The 21,184-nt window shown below is 42.6% G+C and overlaps 1 protein-coding gene across 4 annotated transcripts in view; it reads left to right on the forward strand.

Annotated features, from left to right (window-relative positions):
* The window catches only part of GRHL1 (grainyhead like transcription factor 1), a 164,415-nt gene that overhangs the window by 29,560 nt on the left and 113,671 nt on the right, over positions 1-21,184 (forward strand). For all 4 annotated transcript variants that reach the window (XM_080387853.1, XM_080387852.1, XM_080387851.1 and 1 more), the window contains exon 1: positions 1-21,184. This exon is cut by the window's left edge and continues 29,560 nt beyond it; it is cut by the window's right edge and continues 11,429 nt beyond it. The gene's annotated coding sequence lies outside the window, so the exon portion shown is untranslated.

Genomic DNA, 21,184 nt, shown 5'->3' on the forward strand with positions numbered 1-21,184 from the left:
GGGAAAAGCAGAAATGTTGTCACTTGGGACATTTAAAACTGGATAGGGTAGCACTAAACCAGAATCTAGAGAAGAATCGAGCCCTGGAGGGGAGAGAGGCAGTGTGATGCAAGACAGTAATTTCCTCTCTGATTTCTATTATATCTGTGTTTTTCATAGTGGTTTATTTATTTCTGCACCCTGACTCCTCTGGAAACAAACAGGAAAGATTCATCTTAACAGGACGACCCTCAGAGCCACAAAGAAGGAAGAGGGGAGTAATCAAATTGCCTTTGTAGTTTATAAATAATTTCTAGTTGGGATGAGTTAAATTACACTCAGCAACACATATCTTTTCCTCTCTGGCTCCTAGGCAGTTAAACTGTGAATGCACTGAAGAGATGCAGTAATGGTAAACTTCCTCCTTAGTTGAGTTGTATCTTGAGGACCAATGTGCTCTTCTGTGCCTGCCCCTCCTCGCAGGACATGGACTATGTGCAGGAGATGATGGGCATCTTCCTGCCTGCGTTCTGTGGCTCGCAGCACGCCAGCAAATTAGAGTATTTCAGCTTTGTTGACTGTTTTTACTGTGAAAAAGAATTTCCATGTTGGAAAGGAGCCTGTCTGAGCCATCCAGCCTTCTCAAGCTGGACACCACCTGGTGCAGAAGCACAAGAAGAAAGAAGAAAAAGCTGGATGGACAGGAAAAGCTTATGAGTACGCAGAGTTTTGGCACAGAAAATCATTGTTGAAGCAGAACATTTTCCCTCTCTTTAACACCGTGTGAACTTCCACAGCCTTGTCTCTAATAAGGCAGTGGTTTCTGCTTTTCAGCTTGCATGGGTGGGCAGGTCCCCAGGGTGGGCAGTGATGCCCAGCAAGGCCAGCTGCCAACCTTCTGTTTTGTTGAAATGTGTACCCATCAGACGTACCAGGGATGGGAAGGTGGCATGGGGGAGGGATGGGGGTGGGGAGGAGCAGAGCAGTGTTATCTGTGAGAGCTTCCCCATTTGGGAGCCTCCTTCTGGCAAGGGGAAACTGCCTGGAGGGAAAATCAGCCACCGTACTGCCAGTTCAGTCATCTCAGGCTTGGTTTTTAAGTGCTAAAAGTTTTATTGATGCAGCACAAGAAACAAACCGAGTTGTTCTGCAAATTGAAAAGAGGGAACGGAGAAGATACGGACAAATTCCCACCAGAGGCATCATGACAAATTAAAAAGTATAATTTATCCAAGTGGTGCACACAAAGATGACACAGAAGGAATGGTTCTCAGCAAGGTGTGAGTGAAGACAAAGAAGCCACACAATTCTCTAAAGGACATGGGCCCTCTTGCCCTTGGCCTGCAGCAGGAGAGGGGTACGGGTCTCGTTATGGTTTCAGTAAGCGCAGGCTGCAGTCAGATAGGACACAGCCTAGCCAAGGTCAAAGGCATCACAAAGTGGAGGATAAAAAATCTTCAAGTTTAGTCCCTGTTATGGTGTCCTCAGATACAAGGTTTACAATAGCTTGAGACAATTTGCATTTAACAGTCCTAAATAAATTGCTAACTAGCATTTATAATATTATGCTATTTTATGATGCATAATCCTAAATAATAATTCAATAATACTACAATTAATATTTCACAGTGATTACCAATGGGTTAACCTTTTTCACACAATGAGTGAAAGAAGGCTGAGCTCTTACAAGGAAACAGTGCATGTTTCGGGGGGGGACGGACCGAATGCTTCAGTCTGTTCTGCTTCATCTCTAAAAGGTGTTAGAGAGCGAGCGAAAGGTGACATTGTTCAGGGGAAAGGGAAGCTCTGCATACAGAGGGAGACTGTAGTGCTTGGGCAGTTTCCTTGATAGCCAGAGGGAAGTTACAGAGATTTCTAAATTGTGCTGATCAGAGAGGAAGGAAATTGTACTTTGCTGTCACTACTGAAGGAGTCTGGTGACTTCCAAACAGATTGAAGTCACCAAACCCAATTTCTGTCACTGTTATTTATGGCGATGGTACTTCATGAGCAAACCCATTTATTTGGTTAATGATAACTGCACTTTCTTTTATCCCAAGGATGCTGTGAGGATAATTGAATTGGATATTCAAATTCCAAGCTCTGAGCCCCACTGAGGTATATTCCTATTTCATCCTGGGACTAGCACTGTGTGGCCACACCAACAGCTGATTTAAGAAACCAATACAGCTGGAAGTCAAAACTAACTGATTTTGGCTATAAGTGACTATGGTTTTGGCAGCTGTGGCCACTGCAGTTGCAAAGCCACCAAACTAATGGAAATATGAAATTCCAAATTATACCTTTTCTTAGAAGTTTGCATAGGGATGTTGGATAATGCCACAGCAAATCATCAGGGCCCTGAGAAAGGTATTTAAATAGAATACACCACTGAGATGGGGAAAGAACTGTGTTTAGAAATACGTACCGGGCAGGCTCCCTAAGGATGTTACTCGTTTCTTTTTCCTCTCCAATTGCACAATATCAAATACTCCATAATCCCGTCGTGCATACAGCATGCAATAATATACATTCACAACAAGCAGCACTTAACGGTGCTTGACATCTTCAAAGGTCTCTACAAACCTTAGCTAATGAACCTGTTCCAACACCCCTGTGGGCTAAGCATAATTATTCTGAAGAAGCTGAAACAGAGAGATTAAATTAGTTACTGTGGGCCACAGAAAGCGAGGGACAGCGGAGGGCTGGGAGTGCTGCTACTGGCACTCTCTGACCCCATGTCTTTCCTCTTCATGCCCTTACATGTCACGTAGTCTCAAATATACGTAAAACTGACAAAAAGTTAAGCACATTGCACAGCATTAAGAAGGTTTTTATATGGCACTTATTTAGAACGACCTGCCATTGCTCATAGTTTTGTCTCCTCGAACAAGGTGACCTTAAAGTCACATAAAAGACCATAAAGTGACAATAAAACCATCCCACTGCTCAATACCATCATTAATATTGCACATGGAAATCAGGACATTGAGCCTCAGAGTTCAAATCAAACCCAAAATCCAGTGTCCTGGTTTGGACTTGGTGTTTGGGTTTACAGTGTTAGATAAGGTTGGAGCCTATTTCCAAAGCTTGCCACAGGGGAGTTTTGCACCATATCTCTTTCTGGAAGTGTCTCCATGCCTCTACGGCTGTTTATCTGCTGTGTTTGATGAAAAGTTGGGGTTTATGCTTTTTAGCCCAAACTTTTTGATTGATGTAGATATACAAATTCAAGACCAAAGTCTATACCACATGCATTTTTGTTTTGGTGAATTGTTTGTTTTAGAAGAAAAGGGTGTAAGATTTATTATCCGTATGCTTTGAACGGAATGTTTGGAATTTCCAATCTGAATGATTTTATCTAAACTTTCCCTTTATATATTTGTTTAAATAAACATGTCAAAGAACTGCTTTGCACCTACAATTGTCACAACCATGGATTAGAGGGACATTTCTGACCTGCCAGAAGCAAACCTTACTTTGTAGGTGGCAGATCTGCACTGACGACCTCAGCAATGCAGATGAGATCAGTGTGACATGGCTCCAGCAGGTTTCCACACCTGTGCTTATACATCATCCATTTATATATACATATATATATATATATATATATATATGATTTTAAGCAAACTTCATGCCTTGCCATCAGTAAGAGTCAAGGGTGTTCAGCTCCTGCAGAAAATAAGCGCAAGCCTGTACAACAAAAGCATAATTAGCCTGTGAGTAATTAATTCTCATTATTCTGTGGCAGAATCAGAGCTGTTCCATCAGGGGGTAGCAGGTAGCTCTCACTGACTGTTATCAATGTAAAATGCATCCATCACGGTCACTTTGCTCCCTTAGGGAAGCATCAAGGAAAGAAAGACGAGGATGGTGGAGCAGATAAAACACTGTAAGGCCCTGATTCTGCAAAGCACCAAAATACGGGCATTTCAGTCACACTGACTTCAGCAGATGGTAAAAAAAAGCATGGCCTTAGATTCTCAGCATCAGCAAAATGCCACTTTATGAAGATAACCAGGCCTAAGGGAAAAAAAATAAACAAATTTCTTTAACTTATTACATGTATAATCCCCTGATGCCTTTTCATTGTGACTGTGGTCTCACACCAAGATTGTAGTGTCGCAAGACTGTGGGTTTTAATGGAACTGATCCTCACTCACCATGGGTGAGATCAGGGTTAGCCCACGAACTGAGCCCTGTGCCAGCACCAGAGCTTTTGCATGCGGTTTCATAACCAGCTTTTCATTAATTCCTGCTTCAAGGTACCTAGTTTAAAATAAGATGATTTTTCGTTGTCTAGCCTGTCACGTTAAATATCAGAAGAACAAGAGGTGGTTTTCTGCTTAATGCCTGGTACTAAGAGCTGGTCCAGCCCAGGCACCGACTCTGGGCAGCTTCAAAGGCTTCAAAAATTTTTAAAAATAGTGTATCAAAACCAGTCTGTTGGGTAGGATACACATTGACTGTGGGAGACCAAATTAATTCCTGGTGTTACTTTCTCCCTGTCAGTGGATTAATTCCAGGAGTTACTTTAATCTATTACCTTTGGTTTCATTTTCTATTAAACGTTTGTAAAAAAAGATCTGTAGGGAAAAAGTGGTGTGCAGTTAAAGCAAAAACACAAGCAGAACTAAGAATAACCTGGTGAACGGTTCTCACTGGACAGTATAAATATTCCTTTCAGGTTAAAAATATTTCTTTGAGGATATGGAGCCCTTAAGAACCAGAATAGATCTTGGACAATGACACTTCCTCACAGCCAAGGGAGCAATGTGTTTTTGCCAGTAAAGGATATGCTCTGCTTTGCAGAGGAAACTCCTGTTGGCTAATTTCACCATGGAAACTCCAGGTCTGTCTATAAAAAGACCAATTTATCTCCTGACAAATATCCTTATGCTGGGAATAACACAAACTAAGAGCGGATGGGGTGAACCCCAGGTACAGGGGTAACTGCTGGTGCGGAGCAGCCGCAGGGGGAGCCTGGCATGGGCCGGTCTGCACGGAACCCGCACGGAGGGCCCCGCCACCACCACACCAATAACAAAACCCAGGGTGAAACCAGCCTTAGTATCCCTCTGCCCAAACCCCCCATCCCAAAAGTAACCGATGCATTTCCCTTCCACTTCTGGGACAAGCATGAACTGGCCAGATGTGAGTATAAGACCTAGAGTCTTCAGCTTCAAACGGATTTGTGACCCAGGGTTTCCTCACATTGCTGCCTTGGTTGGCAGCTCTCCGGGGCTGCTTTGTCTGAGGTGATGGGAGAGCGTTTGTGCAAGGGGACAAGCCGTGTGCTGGAGATGCTCAATTTCCTTGGAACGGTCCACAGAGACTTCCAGTTTGCTGTTTGCTCCTGGCACAGCTGCCTGTTTGGATGCATCTTTAACACAGACCTTTTCAATTCCCCCAAAGGAGCAAATATAGAACACAATAATATTAATAATATTAATCATATTCAGAACAGTAATAATAACAATAAACAACAACAATAGATACATATATGACATAAATAATCAAATAGTCTTGCTGATGAAGGATTAAGAGGACCGACGTGGTCACTAGAATGTTTATGATGCATCCTTTTATAGATGTAATGGTTTACAGGTTTAATTATAAGCTCTGTCCTGCTGTCTGTCAGACAGAGCAGTATTGAGGCACTGTGGGTGACAGACTGATGGCTGATGGCTACACACACAGCTAAAAAAGAGGGCAGATAAGGGAAAGGCCAGTCCCAATAATCAGAAAGCAAACTTGTGATAAGAGTAGCCAGAAATAATGCACTGTCTTTTCTGTGTAATCCCAACCACCACAGTGATTTATAGCAAACCAAAGACAGTTTTATACAGGCTTTATCTTCCTTCTCTAGCAGTAGAGAATTTACATTGGAAATAGCCACAATTTTACTTTCCTACTGCTCTAGATGCTGCCACAACATCTCTGGATGACCCAAAGAGTGACACTGCATGGGCTAGTTGGTCTCCACCCCACCCCAGCGAAAGAACAGGCAGCACTTCAGAAGAGGGAGAACTGCAGCTCACGATGCCATGCACTAATAAGCAGAAAGATGCATTGTAGCTCTTGGTTTTATATTTCAGAAAATCCAGAAGAAAGGATGTATTTTTTTTCTCTCTAAATTAAAAAAACCAATCAAACCCAAACCAAACCAAACAAATACTTTGCAAGTGTTCAGGAGTGTTGAAAATCATTTTGGAAAGTGCTTTAGGCTAATGTTATAAACCACAACAGAGCTGTACTGGGAAGAAACATACTTTCATCTTATTTATTTCTCTCCATCTTTAAATGCTGGGTTTGTTAGGATAAGTTTCTCTTTCAAATCTGCTTGGCATGACATATACCTTCTTGGTTATGAAGTGTCTGGCCACACAAGTACAGACACAGACATGCCCAGTGCGCCTATGATCTTTCTGTCCGTATTAGCACTAGGCCAAATCTGGCTTGGCTTTTCAGCCAAGCTTTTTACCTGTGATTGTGCAAAAATCAACAGGGCTGATTTTCCATACACCTGGGATTGCGTTTTTCTGTGCACCTCTAGCAAGATGGGTTAATCCATGCCAAAATTGGGAGAGATGCGCTGTAATTTGCTGTATGCAGCATGAAGGCTGCTGAGCAGGTGGCACGATACGCAGGGCACAGTACCTGCACTTGATCTGGCTGAAGCATGTGTAGGTTATCGTAGTCTTTGAAACATGTTTTCTGAGCAACAGCATAGGTGAAACCCTGCTTCGTGTAGCTTTGGGTCTTTAATTTCTGTATCCCCCCATCATGACCACCTCCCACGTCCCCTGCGAGTCCTCCCATGCCAAAGGACTGCAAGCTGGGACTTGTAATAGGGACTTGCATACCTTTGAGGTCTTTGCCACTGTACTATTTTGCAACCAAAACTGGCCGTTGGGTTTAGAAACCCCAGCCTTTCCCCTTCTCTCCTAGCCATCCTTCCCACTTGGAGAATTTCTCTGTATTTCTGGTGACTTCTGCAAGCAGCAGAGCATACATGCCCCGGGCTGCCTCCGTGCACACTGCAGAGACAAGCACCTCCAGAGGGAGCATTTGCCCCGTCTTAAAACATCATCTAAGCAAGGGGAGGAATCTCCTTTTGCAATTTTAGCTGGTTAAAAACAAGCAAAATGCATCCTACCCTAGCTTATAAGTGCCAATGCTTCGACTGGCTTTTCCACACCAAAGTGTGTAGAATTGGGGGTGAGAAGTAGCTCCTTCTGTACTGTCCGAAGGTGAAGCGCTCCAGGAGGGACTGTAGCTACCTGGATACATTAACAGGCAAGCAACAAGAGCAAAGTCCCTGCTTGCCAGTGACAGCTTTCTCACTGTATCACGTGAGTTATAACTCTGTATATAACACTGTATAGCATGTATAACCTGGGAGTTACCATCTGGAGGGGCAGAGTGGTTCTGCGATATGTAGCAGTAACTCCTTGTGACTGGCACATCCATACACATGGGCTCAGTCCCTCATACCAGTGACCTACTGTTAAATTTATAATTATGTCCTCCAGTGCTGTAAAACATGACCTCCAGCTTCTCACTTTAGACTGAATTGTGTTCCAGGAATTTTTTGTATTTTATAGGAAAATGTGATTTTGTCCTGGTTTTGGCTGGGATAGAGTTAATTTTCTTCCTAGCAGCTGGTACAATGCTGTGTTTTGGATTTAGTGTGAGAATAATGCTGATAACACGCCGATGTTTTAGCTGTTGCCAAGTTGTTGCTTGCTCTAAGTCAAGGACTTCTCAGTTCCCCGTGCTCTGCCAGTGAGCGGGTGCGCAAGAAGCCGGGAGGGAGCAGAGCCAGGACAGCTGACCCGAACCGGCCAAAGGGATATTCCATACCATAGAGCGTCACGCTCAGCATATAAACTGGGGGGAGTTGGTCGGGAGGGGCCGATGGCTGCTCGGGGACTGGCTGGGCATCGGTCAGCAGGTGGTGAGCAGTTGTACTGTGCATCACTTGTTTTTTTCCTTTTGGGTTTGATTTCTTTCTTTTTCTCTCTCCTTTTAATTAAATTTGTTGGTTTTGTTATTATTATTTTATTTTATTTCAATTATTAGTTGTTCTTTTCTCAACCCACAGGTTTACCTTTTTCCCAATACTCATCCCCATCCCACTGTGGGGGGAGTGAGTGAGTAGCTGGTGGTGCTTAGCTGCTGGCTGGGGTTAAACTACGACAGATTTGTTACATGATATTTTAAAGTCTGGTCTCCAATAAAAATATTGTTGGGGGTTTTGCTTTATCTTTGTATGTTTATTTATGGGGGAAAAAGGAAGACAAGACACAGTGTGAGTTCCTCTGCAGTGTGAAATGTTATTTAAGAAGGAGCAGAAAGCAGGTGAGCTGGGATTCTGCAACTGTCTCTTCAGCAAACTAGCTTAAACTAACGTAATGGCAGGAACATGCACTTCCAAAATACAAGAAAGTTCAATGTTATGCAGTAAATCATCCTTTCCTTTTCAATAATTGGGGTCATATGTCCAGCAGAACAAAAAACCCCAAGCTTTTATAGATTTTCCTAAGGTCATAATAAAATTGCGCTACGCTGTTAAATGTGATAGGGAAAATATAAGTCTTTTGGACTGTTTTGTTATAAACAAGAGAAGAGACTTAAAAAGTTAAAGACACACAGATTTGGTGATACATAACTAGTTCTATATCACTGAACTCATTGATTAAAGAAGAAAGACAGAAGATCAAAAGGAAACCTTTTCCTGTGTAGCATTTACATCTCTGCTCAGCCTTCTCGGATGTCTACAAAGTGTGAGTCCATTTTAAGTGTCAAACAGGTAATGAACAAATGTATAAAACCATCTAGAGGTACACAGACTAAAAATGAGTAATTGTGAGACCTGGTCTTCCCTAACTTTGTCCCTTCCCTGTTGTCTGTCACCTTTTTGGCTTAGGCAAGTTACCTGGTACCCCATGGTACGTGGGGTGGCTTCTCTGGCTGCTGTAGAAAAAGCTTGCTGAGATGCAGGCCTGGTGATGTCAGATCTCTGGGGCATCTCTTTGCAAAGTAGCTCAAACCAATGAACAAAGTAGCACAAATTCTGAAGGATCCTTCTTGGGTCCAGCGAGGATTTTTGGGCTGAAGCCTATGGCCCCCATCCAGGGCCCGCAAAAAAGAAATCCCCTGAAAATCTGAATGCAAGAGTTCACTCGTGATTTTATTCTGGGACAAGAAGTTGGCTTCCTGCAGACTGAGGGTGATGGTAGCTGCTACAGGTCTTATTTTTGACAGAAGACTTCTGGGGCATGTGCTGGGCAGGGGGGTGGGAGAGGCAGAGGAGCTGGGCAGGGAGTGCTAGCGGGGAACTCGGTCCCTGGCGGGAAGAGAGGGGCAGGGAGGAGTGTGATGGAGGGGTGTGAAGAGAAGAGGAATCCCAGGTCCCTGGGGTGAGGGGTGGGAAGAGGGGGGGAGAAGGGAATGGCCAACGATGTCTCAGGCTATGGAGCAAGGAGGAATAGTTGCAGGGCTGGGGTCAGCATGAAGAGCTCTAGCTCCCACAGGGGCAAAGGAGGGGTGGGACAGCATGGGGGTCTCCATCACTTATAGCTTCTATAGAAAAGAAGTGGGGCAGTGGAGGGATCTCTCTTTTTTTCCAGGGGGGACTGTGAGCCCCAGCTCCCCGTTTAAGAAGGGCAGAGCCACAGGAAGCCTCGTTGGGCTCAGTGGCACTGCAGCGTGCACAGGAGCCTCCAGCACCCAAATACCTTCTTTGACAGACCGCATCCTGTACTAGGAGACTTTCACATGAGGGATGGGGAGCTGTGCAGGGCAGCATCACATCTCTTCTAAGAGCTCCATGAAGGTCTTTGGGAAAAATGCATTAAAATGTCCCTGGGGTGCTGCCACAGAAATAATAGCACCCCTTCCCTTCCTTTTCCCATAATCTGCCCCTCCACAAACCTTCCTTGATATCATAAAATGAGATAGGTGCTCTTTATGGTTTCTGATCATGTTTTATAATTTAATGGGAAGTAACATCCTTTTCCTAACACAACCTGTTATAACACGCTTGTTCAAAAATACCAACTCCAGAAACGTTCTACAGAAATTACTATAAAAATTCTGTGGCTTCTTCAATTATTTTAACAAAAAATCCTGAAGTTCCCATGGAGTGGGCATTGCCAGAGAACTATAGAAAAATAATCATGATCTTGTAATTGAAAGTCAAAATGCTCACAGATGCTCATGAAAGCCTCAGTTCTCCCTCTGTGAATGGTGTGATTTCTCTGAGCTTGGGTGGAAGCAGGCATGATAGTCCTTATAGCAGGGTTGGGCTGGGAAATATGTAACTTCAGAAATTCAGTTAATTAATTTGTGTTTTTACAGAAACTGATTGTGATCATATTGACATTCTTTTTAAATCCCATTCTAATGCATTAGAAAATACTGATTTCCCTGCAGATTTGACCACTTGACCACTACATGGACAACGTGTGAGCAAATTACAACTTACTTTCCCATCAACTCTGCTTCTACCTAGATTACTTCTTTCTTGCCCATGCTGCACGCACCAATTTTCAAAACAAAGTGAATAAACTAGCATAAGCATTTAAGTGCATTTCCACTGATTCCCATACTCAAATTAAACATGCAAATGAAAACATTAAAAGGAATGACTTATTCATGTTCTTAGGCAAAGCATACATATTAAATTAATGTACGTGTATCAAAGAAGGCACTAAGTGCTGACTCTTGGAAAGCCTTGTGTAGGAAACTGTACTACAAACTGTTCATTTAATATTTTTTATTGCTTAATATGAAACTTAGGAAGACTGGCTGTATTGATTCTATCTTAAATATTTGACAATATACACTCATTTAGAGCAACCTCCTCATTTCCAAATATATATTTAATGAATCACATGCCATTTTAGGCAGACATTGAAAGTATAAGTTTCATCTCTTTAACATTTTAAGAGTATATGTCACATTAACAACTGTACCAAGGACCAACTCCTTTGATGTAGCATGTCAGATGGGAAGTTATCAGTAACACAAAGTAGCTGTATAGGATTGCATGTGCAAAGCTTCAGAAACACAGAAAAAATATTTTTAAGAATGAGAGAGATTGGTTTTAATTTGCACCTTTTTTTTGAATCTTGTTTTTATTTGTTTGCTACTCTGGTGAGAATTATACATACATGCATTTTCAAATCTCTTTATACTACAAGGGTGAAAACAAATCATCCATCGACGTTTTTTGTGAAGTGACTTCTTCCATCTGCTAAAGAGTGAAGGCTTAAGTGATTTCCAGTTCAAGTCTCAGAGTTCCTAGCAAGAAAAGGCGAAAGCATGTCAAGTTAACAAAACCAACAAATAGCTCAAGGACAGAGCTAGAAATGATGGTTTCAGCACATTCAATTACTGGAAAGCTTTCACAGGAAGAAAATTTCTTCAGTGGCTGAACTGCATTTGTATATGGAGTATCAAAGTGCTGGGGTTGAGGCTGGAACAGACTCAAGTTCTCTCACCCCAGGTTAATATGTAGGAAACGCAAAATGCAAAATGGAATAAGCAGGGAAGAAGGAAAAAAGCAGTGTAGCCAAGGCAGGAATCTGCAAAGCAAGGAGAAAACACAAAGTTATATTCACAAGATGGGTGGCCAGGTAAGCAAAAGGCAGTGGAACAACGTTGCGTGCTAGGAAATTGAGAGGTTGGGGCACAAAAGCTTGGACACCGTGTAACGAGCCTGTGCAGTGAGACATAGAGGCCAAATCTGCTGGTGTAGGACCTACAGGCATTTACAAGGCTGACAGAAACACAGTGGGATGTCCCTTCTGATCGGAGTACAGACATTGAGAGGAAGGCAGTGGTCAGGGCAGGTGGACGCAGAGGTAGGGGTGATAGAGGAGCACTGTATGCTACTGATGTGGTAGCGCGTAAAGAAGGAAAAGCATGATAAAATAAAATGAATCAAGGTCCATTGCCTTCTTGAAAAGCACTGTAAAACTACGTGTTGTTGCAGCAGCAGCATAGATCCACTAGAGATTTTCTAGATAAAATCTAACTGTGGCCATGGAGCCATGGAGTAGTATTAGACAGTCAACAGGACCCGTGGGAGATCTCCCGTTCCTAGAGATAGATCAGAGCAGAATGGTATCTATAATAAAACTGAGGCTATGGGTGATGACTGAGCTCAGATGTTCCTAAACTTGGACTGCTGACAGACTTTTTTTTCAACAAGATATTTACTGAGCCTGCAGGAGGTAGTGCTAATTTAGACACAGTGAGGATGTTACAGAAGAGGTGGCTGAGAAAACAGCCCTGATTGAACAGATGATAGAGGATTTTGATTAAACTGAATGGAAATATAAACAAATCTGTGGTTTTCTGGGTTCTCATGTTTGGCTTTTTTTAACGTCAAAGCAGTGATGTCAACTGAACGGAAGAACTTGGAGACTTGACTGCAAAGGAGATTCCTGAAGTCAAAGATATATAATCGAGCCTGCATTTCAAGAAGGAGAAAAAAGTCACAGAGAAGAACTCCAGACCCAACTGATGAGAATCCACCTTGACAAGGATACAAGGAGCAGGCAGAGGGTCTGCATGAAATGGGAAAAAAAGGGGGCTGACTAACATGGAAAATTGCATCCTGCAGGTCAGAAAATGTGGGAAGAAAGTGAGATCTGCCAAAGGCTGGGCTGCATTAGACCTTGCAAAGGAAATTAAAAACACATTGTAAAATGTTCTTTAGTCAAAGAAAGAAAGAGAGCAAAAAAGAGGAATTTGAGGCTGCTATGCAGTAAAGATTGGGGGTGGAGGTTAAAGATAACCTAAGCATGGGTCAAAACCAAAATGAAAACTTTGCTTCAGTTTTTAGTAAGCACAGTGCCATGTGGGGCAAACAATGTGACTCATGGGAATGAGAGCGCATCTGGAGCAGAAACAACAATCTAAGGGCTTAATATTTTCAAATTAAGGCTGCAGTCCCATCTCTATCCAAAACCATGAAAAAAGGAACACAGGAACCTGCCAAAACTAGTGAACTGATATGTTAACTCAGGAATGGATACTGGGAGAAGAACGAGTAGCTTCTGTATTTTAGAAAACATTATCTAGCTAAACCCCAACTGTTAGTTTGATTTCAATAGTCAGCAGAGGTAGACAAAAGAGTAAGTTTAGCAAAGCTTCATCCAAGGTAGGTCACACAACTCTACCCTGCTTTGCCTCTCTGATAAGCATAGCTGATTCTTAGCAGACAAAATCCCCAATTTTCTTCTCATCCTATTTTCAGCAAAGTATTTCATACGATGTCACTTTGAAAACAACTACATGAGGAACAAATCCAAGGCAGGTGAAGAATTTGCTAAAATGGACATGGTAGCTAAAAAAATTACTGGGATTGAAGACAGCTATTTAGGGAGCTACTGAAAAACTGATCTTGGAATCAATATACTATTTTTATTACTAAGCTTGACATAAAAACCACGGCAATGCTAATGACATCTGTCACTGACAAAAACAGAAGAATCAGAATACAGTTCAGAAAAAACTGTGGGGCTTTGAGGATTACAAGAATAAGAAAAGAATAGACTGTTAAGAACAGGGTCATGCATTTTCTTTCTTTCTTTTTTTTTTTTTTTTTTTTTTTGGTGTTTTTGTTTTGCTATAAGCTTGGAATTAATCTTTTGACAGGGAAAAGAACTGAGAGGATTAGCTGACCACTGGTACCTTTAAGGCAGGTAACTATGGTGAAGAAAAAGGTAAGCTTGGTGTTTGCAACCTTAGGTTTCCTTTATAGTCAGTGGAAAGAAATAGCACACCATGACTTCCTATTTTAAAATGAGATGAATGACCTGCGTATGGGACTTACCTTGAGCTTAGACAGCAAAGTCTGAATGTCTAAAGTTAGGTTAGATGAACCTCCGTGAGAAATATTTTGCACGGAAGCCAGCCCTGCTTCACACTGTATTTCATCCTGTGTGGTGCTGCTGACTTTTGCTTGAAGCAGTTCACGGGGGGTAAGCAAGGCTATAGAAGTCAGACACCTGAAGCTTCAATTATTTTTGAAAGGACCGAGTCTCTCAATCCTGTCTTTGAAACGATTTTGCAGTCTGCCTTTGGAGGCTGCTGGTGGTGGTGAGCTCAGCCCCAGCCAAGTGCTGCCGTGGGTGGAGGTGTTCCTACAACAACACTCACCAGCGACTGATTCATGCCACCAAGAGCTGCCGAACACTCCGCAAGCGCTTAGTTCAGAAGTCCCAAGGTTTGGGGTCATATTTTTATGCAGCCAGTGAGCCCTATTGATTGCTGGATGGCAAAGATGAAATTGTTGGACCCAACTGGCAGCCCGAGGAGGGGGGGCAGACAGACAGCACAGGCGGCTCCCCCATCCGTGCCAGGCAGCTGTCTCGGGGGGCTCGTCCTGCCCCTGAGCTGGCACGCAGACATGCAGCCCAGGGCTGTGACTCACCAATAACTGCTGGGCATTATTGATGGCTGAAGTTAGGCTGAAATTTGCGATTTGATGTTCTGTTGATGTTTGAACTTTCCCTTTGGATGCGTGTTTAACACTGGCACAGAATTCCAAGAAAACTCTCTGCTCTCAGTATTTTTTTTTCCCACTGGGCACATTTGTCACCCAAGCCCAAGCTGTTGTTAGGAGATCACATGTGTTTCAGTAGCATCACCCAGCTGCTGGACTGTGTGGCTGTAGTTCCCATATTCAGTTAGAAAGCTTAAGCGAGAGATTCTTTTCCGGGCCTGCCATCATTACCAGGAGTTATCCATGTGCCTGTTAGAAGTAAGTGCAAGCACCCCCCTGTACAGGTCTTCACGGTTCACACTCGGGTATGGAAACAGTGACTGCCCTTGCCATTAGGGTCAATGTGGTTCACAGAAAAAAGTGAAAATAACTCCAGAGGGTGAAAAAAAGAGGTTCTTTATTTTGCAACATCTTTGCACTTGGTTAATTGCTGTTTCCTAAGAAAACCAAGGGAAAGGGGATGCAAAATGGCAGGGTGCTGCCAGTCTTCCTCATCTCCATGCAATAGGGCCCGCTGGGTGCTGGGAGGTCGGTTTGGGTTGCAGGAAAAAGTGGAGTGCATCACCCTCCTCTGCCATCAGCAAAGGTTTGGCAGCTACCTAGAGGAAAGGTCTGGGTGCTACTGCACAAAAAAATTTAGTTTCCAGGAGTAAATTTATGCATGAGGAGCAAAGCCCTGGGACCCCCCAGTGGAAAGTAATAACCTGCTGACTGCAAGTCAGCCACAGCTACTAGCCCGAGAAGATGTAAAAACTGTTCAGCATATGCCACAGAGCCCTGGGAAATAAAGTCCTCCTGGACCAAATCCCTCTGACACTGTGAAAATCCCTTGTACAGAGAGCTTTGAGAAGAGTTTGGATTTCCATTGCAGTGACACGGTTTTCTCTCCAAGCACCTGCCTGCGTGATTAGGTGATAAATTGTGCCTTGCGATCACTCATCAGGCCAAGTAAGACCAACAGGGGTAATTAAATGCTGGAGGAAAAGATAAGGATCACTAATCAACTTGCAAATCATCTTATCAAACCGTGCTGTTCACATCCCACTGTTCCAGTGGATTTATAACTATAATTATCCTATTTTAATTTTTTTTCCCAATCAATTTTACATGAGTATTTATTTTTGTGCACTGAACATATTGTCCTCCATAGACTCAAGGAGTTTTTTATAGTCATGCTTCTTAAACAGCCACCTTGCATAGCAGCTCTTAACCTTGATGCATATATAGACATAGACAAAAAACATTTCTAGGGTTATGACTCTTGGCTAAAGTGCAGCATTTTATGGTGTGTATATGTACGTATTGCTTATATAGATTATACTTTTCATTAGGGATTTTGTAAAAAATCTGAATATTAGTAGATTATTTAGCTGTGGTATAAAAGATTACAGATTGAAAGGTATAATGTAAAAGACTGCATGAATTTTTTATAATGGTTTGATTCTCAGAACAACTAAAATCCTCATGTCTTCAGTGATTTCGTTAGACCTTGTGTGGGCCTTCCCTTCTCACATCAGCTAGATCTAATATATTACATATTGCAAGAAGAGTGCTAATGAGAAGGAGACCATTAGCATATACTTTGGTTACCTAATATTTTACATTTTAAAGGTTTTTAAAGGCACTTTTGGAAGACCTCTTTCTTTTCCATTCAGGACACCTCCAACAGCAGTCCAGGAGTTAATGCGAGGCCTGTCTTAGACTTCTGAAAAAGATCTTTCAACTTGGCAACACTGAAAAAAGCCAAGGACCCTTTCCTTTTTTGTGTTCTCCATGTCTCAGGAGATGTTTCAGATGGATCCTGCCAGGTGGGACAGCAAAAAATGGAGCCCCTTCGCTATTACTTTCACCCTGCAAATGTGAGAGCACATTGGAAACTGTAGCAAAAGCCAAACAGCTATATGTTCGGGCATATAGATCTGCTAACTGGCTTTAATAGCATCATGCCTTAATGGCTTTCAATAGGATCTTGCAGATTACATGAGCTGTTGAATCCTGGCATGAATCTTGTTAGGTAAGCACTGAAATTCCTGGGAAGAAATTCAGAAGGTTCACAGTCAAAAAAAGGGATGGAGGCCACTGAGTTCATGAATTTTTCATGTAGGAAAATGTAGTCCTGTCCACCATACTGAGCCAATGTGCTAAGGATAAAAATGAAACGGAACAATTATTTCTATACGTAAAACCTGTCCAAAATAATATTGACAGAACAGTTACCAGGATTGCATGGTGTGTAAAGCTAGGGAAAATTTTAGTCATTCTAAGCATAAAGCTTTGGAGCAAAGAAAGGGATCTATTTTCCACAGCTATAAATGAATCCTCACCTTTATGCTGCACTATTCAACCTGCTATGACAAATCCCACCATGAAAACCCTTTTATTGACCTAAGAATTTCAATCCCCAGCCATGGCTTTCTCCAATGCAATAAGAAGCAAAGCAGGGTTCATCACAGCAAATATATGACACTCAAGAAATTAGAGAGCTTTAGTAAAAAGAAAATAAATCCCACCTTTTAAATCAAGAAGCTTTTGTGACCATTTATGTTTTCCATATGCAGTGATACTGTACGCTGAGCCAAGAACATCTTTACATCCCCAGTCTTAAAGCTTAGAGGTAGCTGTAACATATCAAGCACAGCTCCGTGTTGCTACTGGAATAAAAGACTTCACCAAGCTGCCAAAAGTAAAAATAAAACGAGCCCCCTCTCTCAGATGTGTTCCTATATTTCAAATGGTAGTGAGAGATGACAAATAGCTGGCAAAGGCAGAAATTCATGGGAACAATAGATAAACCACCTAAATTCCAGAAGAAGCCTTGAGAATGGTATTATTGAAAAATAAAGCACAGCCACTGAAGCCAGCTCCTGCAGTCAATCATATCACACATTTAAGGCAATTCTGCTCCTCCTGGGTTCAGGGAAAGTTGACCATAAAGAAAAAAAATCCCTGGAAGACATACAAAAGAGCAGCCTCTGCAAGCCTGGCTTTAGGGCTTGACTGGGGGTTAATCCAGGTGGGTGCAAGCAGAGTTTGCTGGCTGGGCTCCCCCATTGCAGCTTTACAAGCAGTAAATTCAGAAATATGAAATAAATGTGGAGGCCGTGTAGCCTCTAGCTCCCTTTCTGACTCACAGCCAGCACAGTTCCCTGCTCCATGGGATTTATCGCGTCTGGACCCAGCTGTCAGCAGAGGCTGGATATATATGGGACAGAGGCACGGGCCAGGAGAAGAGCTGTGTTCAGGGCTGTGCCACGCACCCACCCACCCCCAGCGACCCCCAAGGGCTGGCTGTCGGGATGCTGGGCACGCTTGTGCTGGAGCCCACCGGCAGCTAAATCACACCGAGCTCCCAGACTGATAACAGGATTATGAAATCTGCTGAAACAGTAACAGTTTGCAATTCTGGCCAGACATGAGAATAATACTCTTTGTTTCTCCCTCTGTGCGCTGCTAGGAAAGAAGGCCTCCAAATCTACCTAGTCTGGCAAAGTTTTTTTCCCTACAAGAATGACCGTGGCCCCTCCTTGATGATTTCTCCTCGAGAAAACTATGTGTAAACTGGAAGCCATCAAAAATCCTAAGGCTTCCAAACTTACAAAGCAAATCAGTAAAATTAGAAGAAGGGAAATCCTAGACTGATAAAAAATCTGGGAAGCCAAATATATTAAAGAAGTGGCTGTTTATAGCTCAGCATTGAAGCAGCAGCTACAAGCCCACAGTATTGAAAATGCGTGATGAATTATCTACTGTCAGCCTCTGTAGTACAATCCAGATAAATCAATGATATGTTTAACAGGACACTGATGTGAAAGCAATATTGGGATTCAAATAAAGAAAAAAAAATACCAAGATGACAGTAGTGGATTAAATTTCCATTCATACTTCATTCATCAATGATTGGGATAGCTACCTGCACTCCAGTAAGCCTCTGAGCTATTTATGTACCAGAAAGCTGAAATAACTGAACCCTTAGAAACACGTAATTCAAACCCCTTATTCCTACAGAAAGGTCTTTGTTAAGGACAAGCCATAAGATTTTCCAGAACTGGGATGTAAAGCTGTACATACACTTGGAGAGACTTCTAAAATGTTTTGTCAAGTGCAAGTTACAAATTATCTAAGGATGACGAGCTAAACAGCGTGTTCTGAAGATGGTGGCATTGCATCAGTTAGGAATTCAGACTAATTTTATTATTTGGACACAGGGCAGATGATTTATTACCGTGGCCATTTGCTTAGGGGCCCAATTAATAAATATTTATGCAGCTGTTTCTGCTATATATAGTTTATCAGCAGAACTTCAGTGGGTATGAATGATGTCATTTAAACCCAATATATATTTAATGGTCTATTCAAGGATAAATTAACCTGCATAATGCAATGTATGCTATTAATGTGAATCCATGTTTTTTTACTGGGAGGTATCCAGATACATACATTCACTGGAGGCACAGGAATTTGTTTATTACATGGTTTAACTGCCCCAAATTAAAAAGCAGAATTATTACACAAAAGCTTTGAAGAATGCATTACGCTTTGTGTGTACTCTTTTATGTGTACATCGAGATGGAAAAAGTACATTTCTAAAACCGGTATGCCGTAAGCATCTTTATTTGTATCACTTGGGAGTAACATGGTATCATTTTATATTAAGGTATGTGTTAGGAGAACTCAACCTGCATCTCTCTTGCAGATGCAGCTCCCAGCTCCAGGACAGGTTCTCTTTTGAGAATAACCCCCATGCTATAACCCCCAGAATGGCCTGGGCTCTCTCTGAGGTGACTCTAATAGAAAGGAGAGCATGGCCTTTTCCATTCCAGTTGGCTAAGATGCTGGAAAGGACTTTGGCCAGAGCTGGAAAGGAACTGTGCCCTGCTCCAAGCAGTCTGGTTTGTTTGCCATCCTTACCACCTGAATCAACCAAAGGAAGCTGTGAAGAACTGATGGAAAACTTGCACACCTTCTCCACATGCTACTTCTGCCCACCATCTGATTCCCCAGCTGAGATGCTGGAATCTCACCTTAACAAGACAGCATGATTTTCTACTTAATTCACTGTCTCACCGTAACACAAAGGTACCTGTCTACAGACTGGATCCACATCAGGTGATGCAGCTCCATGAGCAGCAGTAGCTGTAGGAGCTGTTGTATGCACATGGATTAGTCACTTGTCACAATTTTAGCAGGATGTGTGTTTCTATGTAGTGCTAAAATGCTGAAGTCATAGGTTCCACCACCACTATTAGTCCTGAGGCTGCTCCTTTTTTCCAACATGCAGAGAATGATTTACATGTCTTATTTTGCTTGTAGGAGTGAAACTAGAAGTAGGTGCACACATATAGACACTACTGCTTCCCATTCTCCAAATTATTCCTTATTTTTTTCTCTCTCTTAAGGCAAGCCTTCTGGTCTCTATTAAACATTTCCTTCAAGAATGTCATCACCAAACTTCCCATAGCTGTTATTTATAAAGGACCCAGCAAACACCGGTTGTATTGATGGCCCTGCCGCAGCTGATGGCCAACAGTCAGCCTTGCAGCTCCGCTCCAGGGCTGGGCACAGCTGCATGAATTGTACAAACCAGGGCTGCATCTGAAAGGTTGAAAACTCCGTTGTGTGCTTGTAGTTGTTTCACCACATTTACTCATTTCTTATTTGGCAATCAAGCATAGAAATTTGTGGAAGTATAAGCTGTATTGGAACGCGATCTGTGTTAAACAAGGCAGCATAAAGATGCAAGCCTCAGCGCATTACAGCAGCCAAACCAAACTTCTGTCAGAGCACAGAAAGCTTCTTGAGAGGCATTGAAAGGTGGTTTAAAAGTGTACAGTGTGTATCCATATTGATGCTGTAGAAACTGTAAGATGCAAAGAGGAGCTACCAGCATAGGGTATGGGAAGGGAGGACTGGGGTTTCCTCAGGGCAGGTTTGGCAGCAGGCACTGCAGCAAGGCAGACGGGGAGCTACAGCAGCAACACTGCTGCAGCAAACCTCCACGAAACCCTGGTCTCCTCTAGCTAGCGTTAAGGGAGCTTAGGAAAGGAAATGGGAACAGATATGGGAATCTTTTCCACTTTCTCAGACAGGGAACTGAGAAATATATTCTTTTTAAAACTATCACATGTCCTTCAGTAAAAGCATGAAGGCATGCAATTCTGGAAATATGGGTATATTGTTTCAGGAGCTCCTATCATTTTGGGAGCAAGGCATGTTTATCACACTGCCTACTTCAGGCATCTAACCCAAATATGATCCAAATGATTGAAATTAGGAGCTTGACTTTATCATAGACATTCCTGACAAGCTGAAATGAGAAGACCGGGTGAAGATGCTATTGGCAACACCAAGACAGAAACCCATGTACAAGTGAATTTGGATGGAGGTGCATCCGTGAGATACACCAGATCAATACATCTGATACCTGAATGCAGCTGGCCAGATGGTTTCCTGCCACAGCAGCCTCCTACCATCCCCACCAGAGCACACCACCGGGTCTTCTCCAGCACTGGGATACTGGTGGCTGTCACCAATGCTTCTTAGCCACAGATGGCTTTTCCATGGAGCAATACTCGGGGAAAGGGGGGTAAGAGATGAGAGTAAATAGGAAACTTTGCAAAGGTTTGTTAGCTGTTCCTGAAGGGTCCTATAGTGAAAATCCTGAGAGTTAAGAAATTGCCTCCT

Source organism: Falco punctatus (assembly GCF_963210335.1).
Source record: "Falco punctatus genome assembly, chromosome: 5".
Taxonomy (NCBI): domain Eukaryota; kingdom Metazoa; phylum Chordata; class Aves; order Falconiformes; family Falconidae; genus Falco; species Falco punctatus.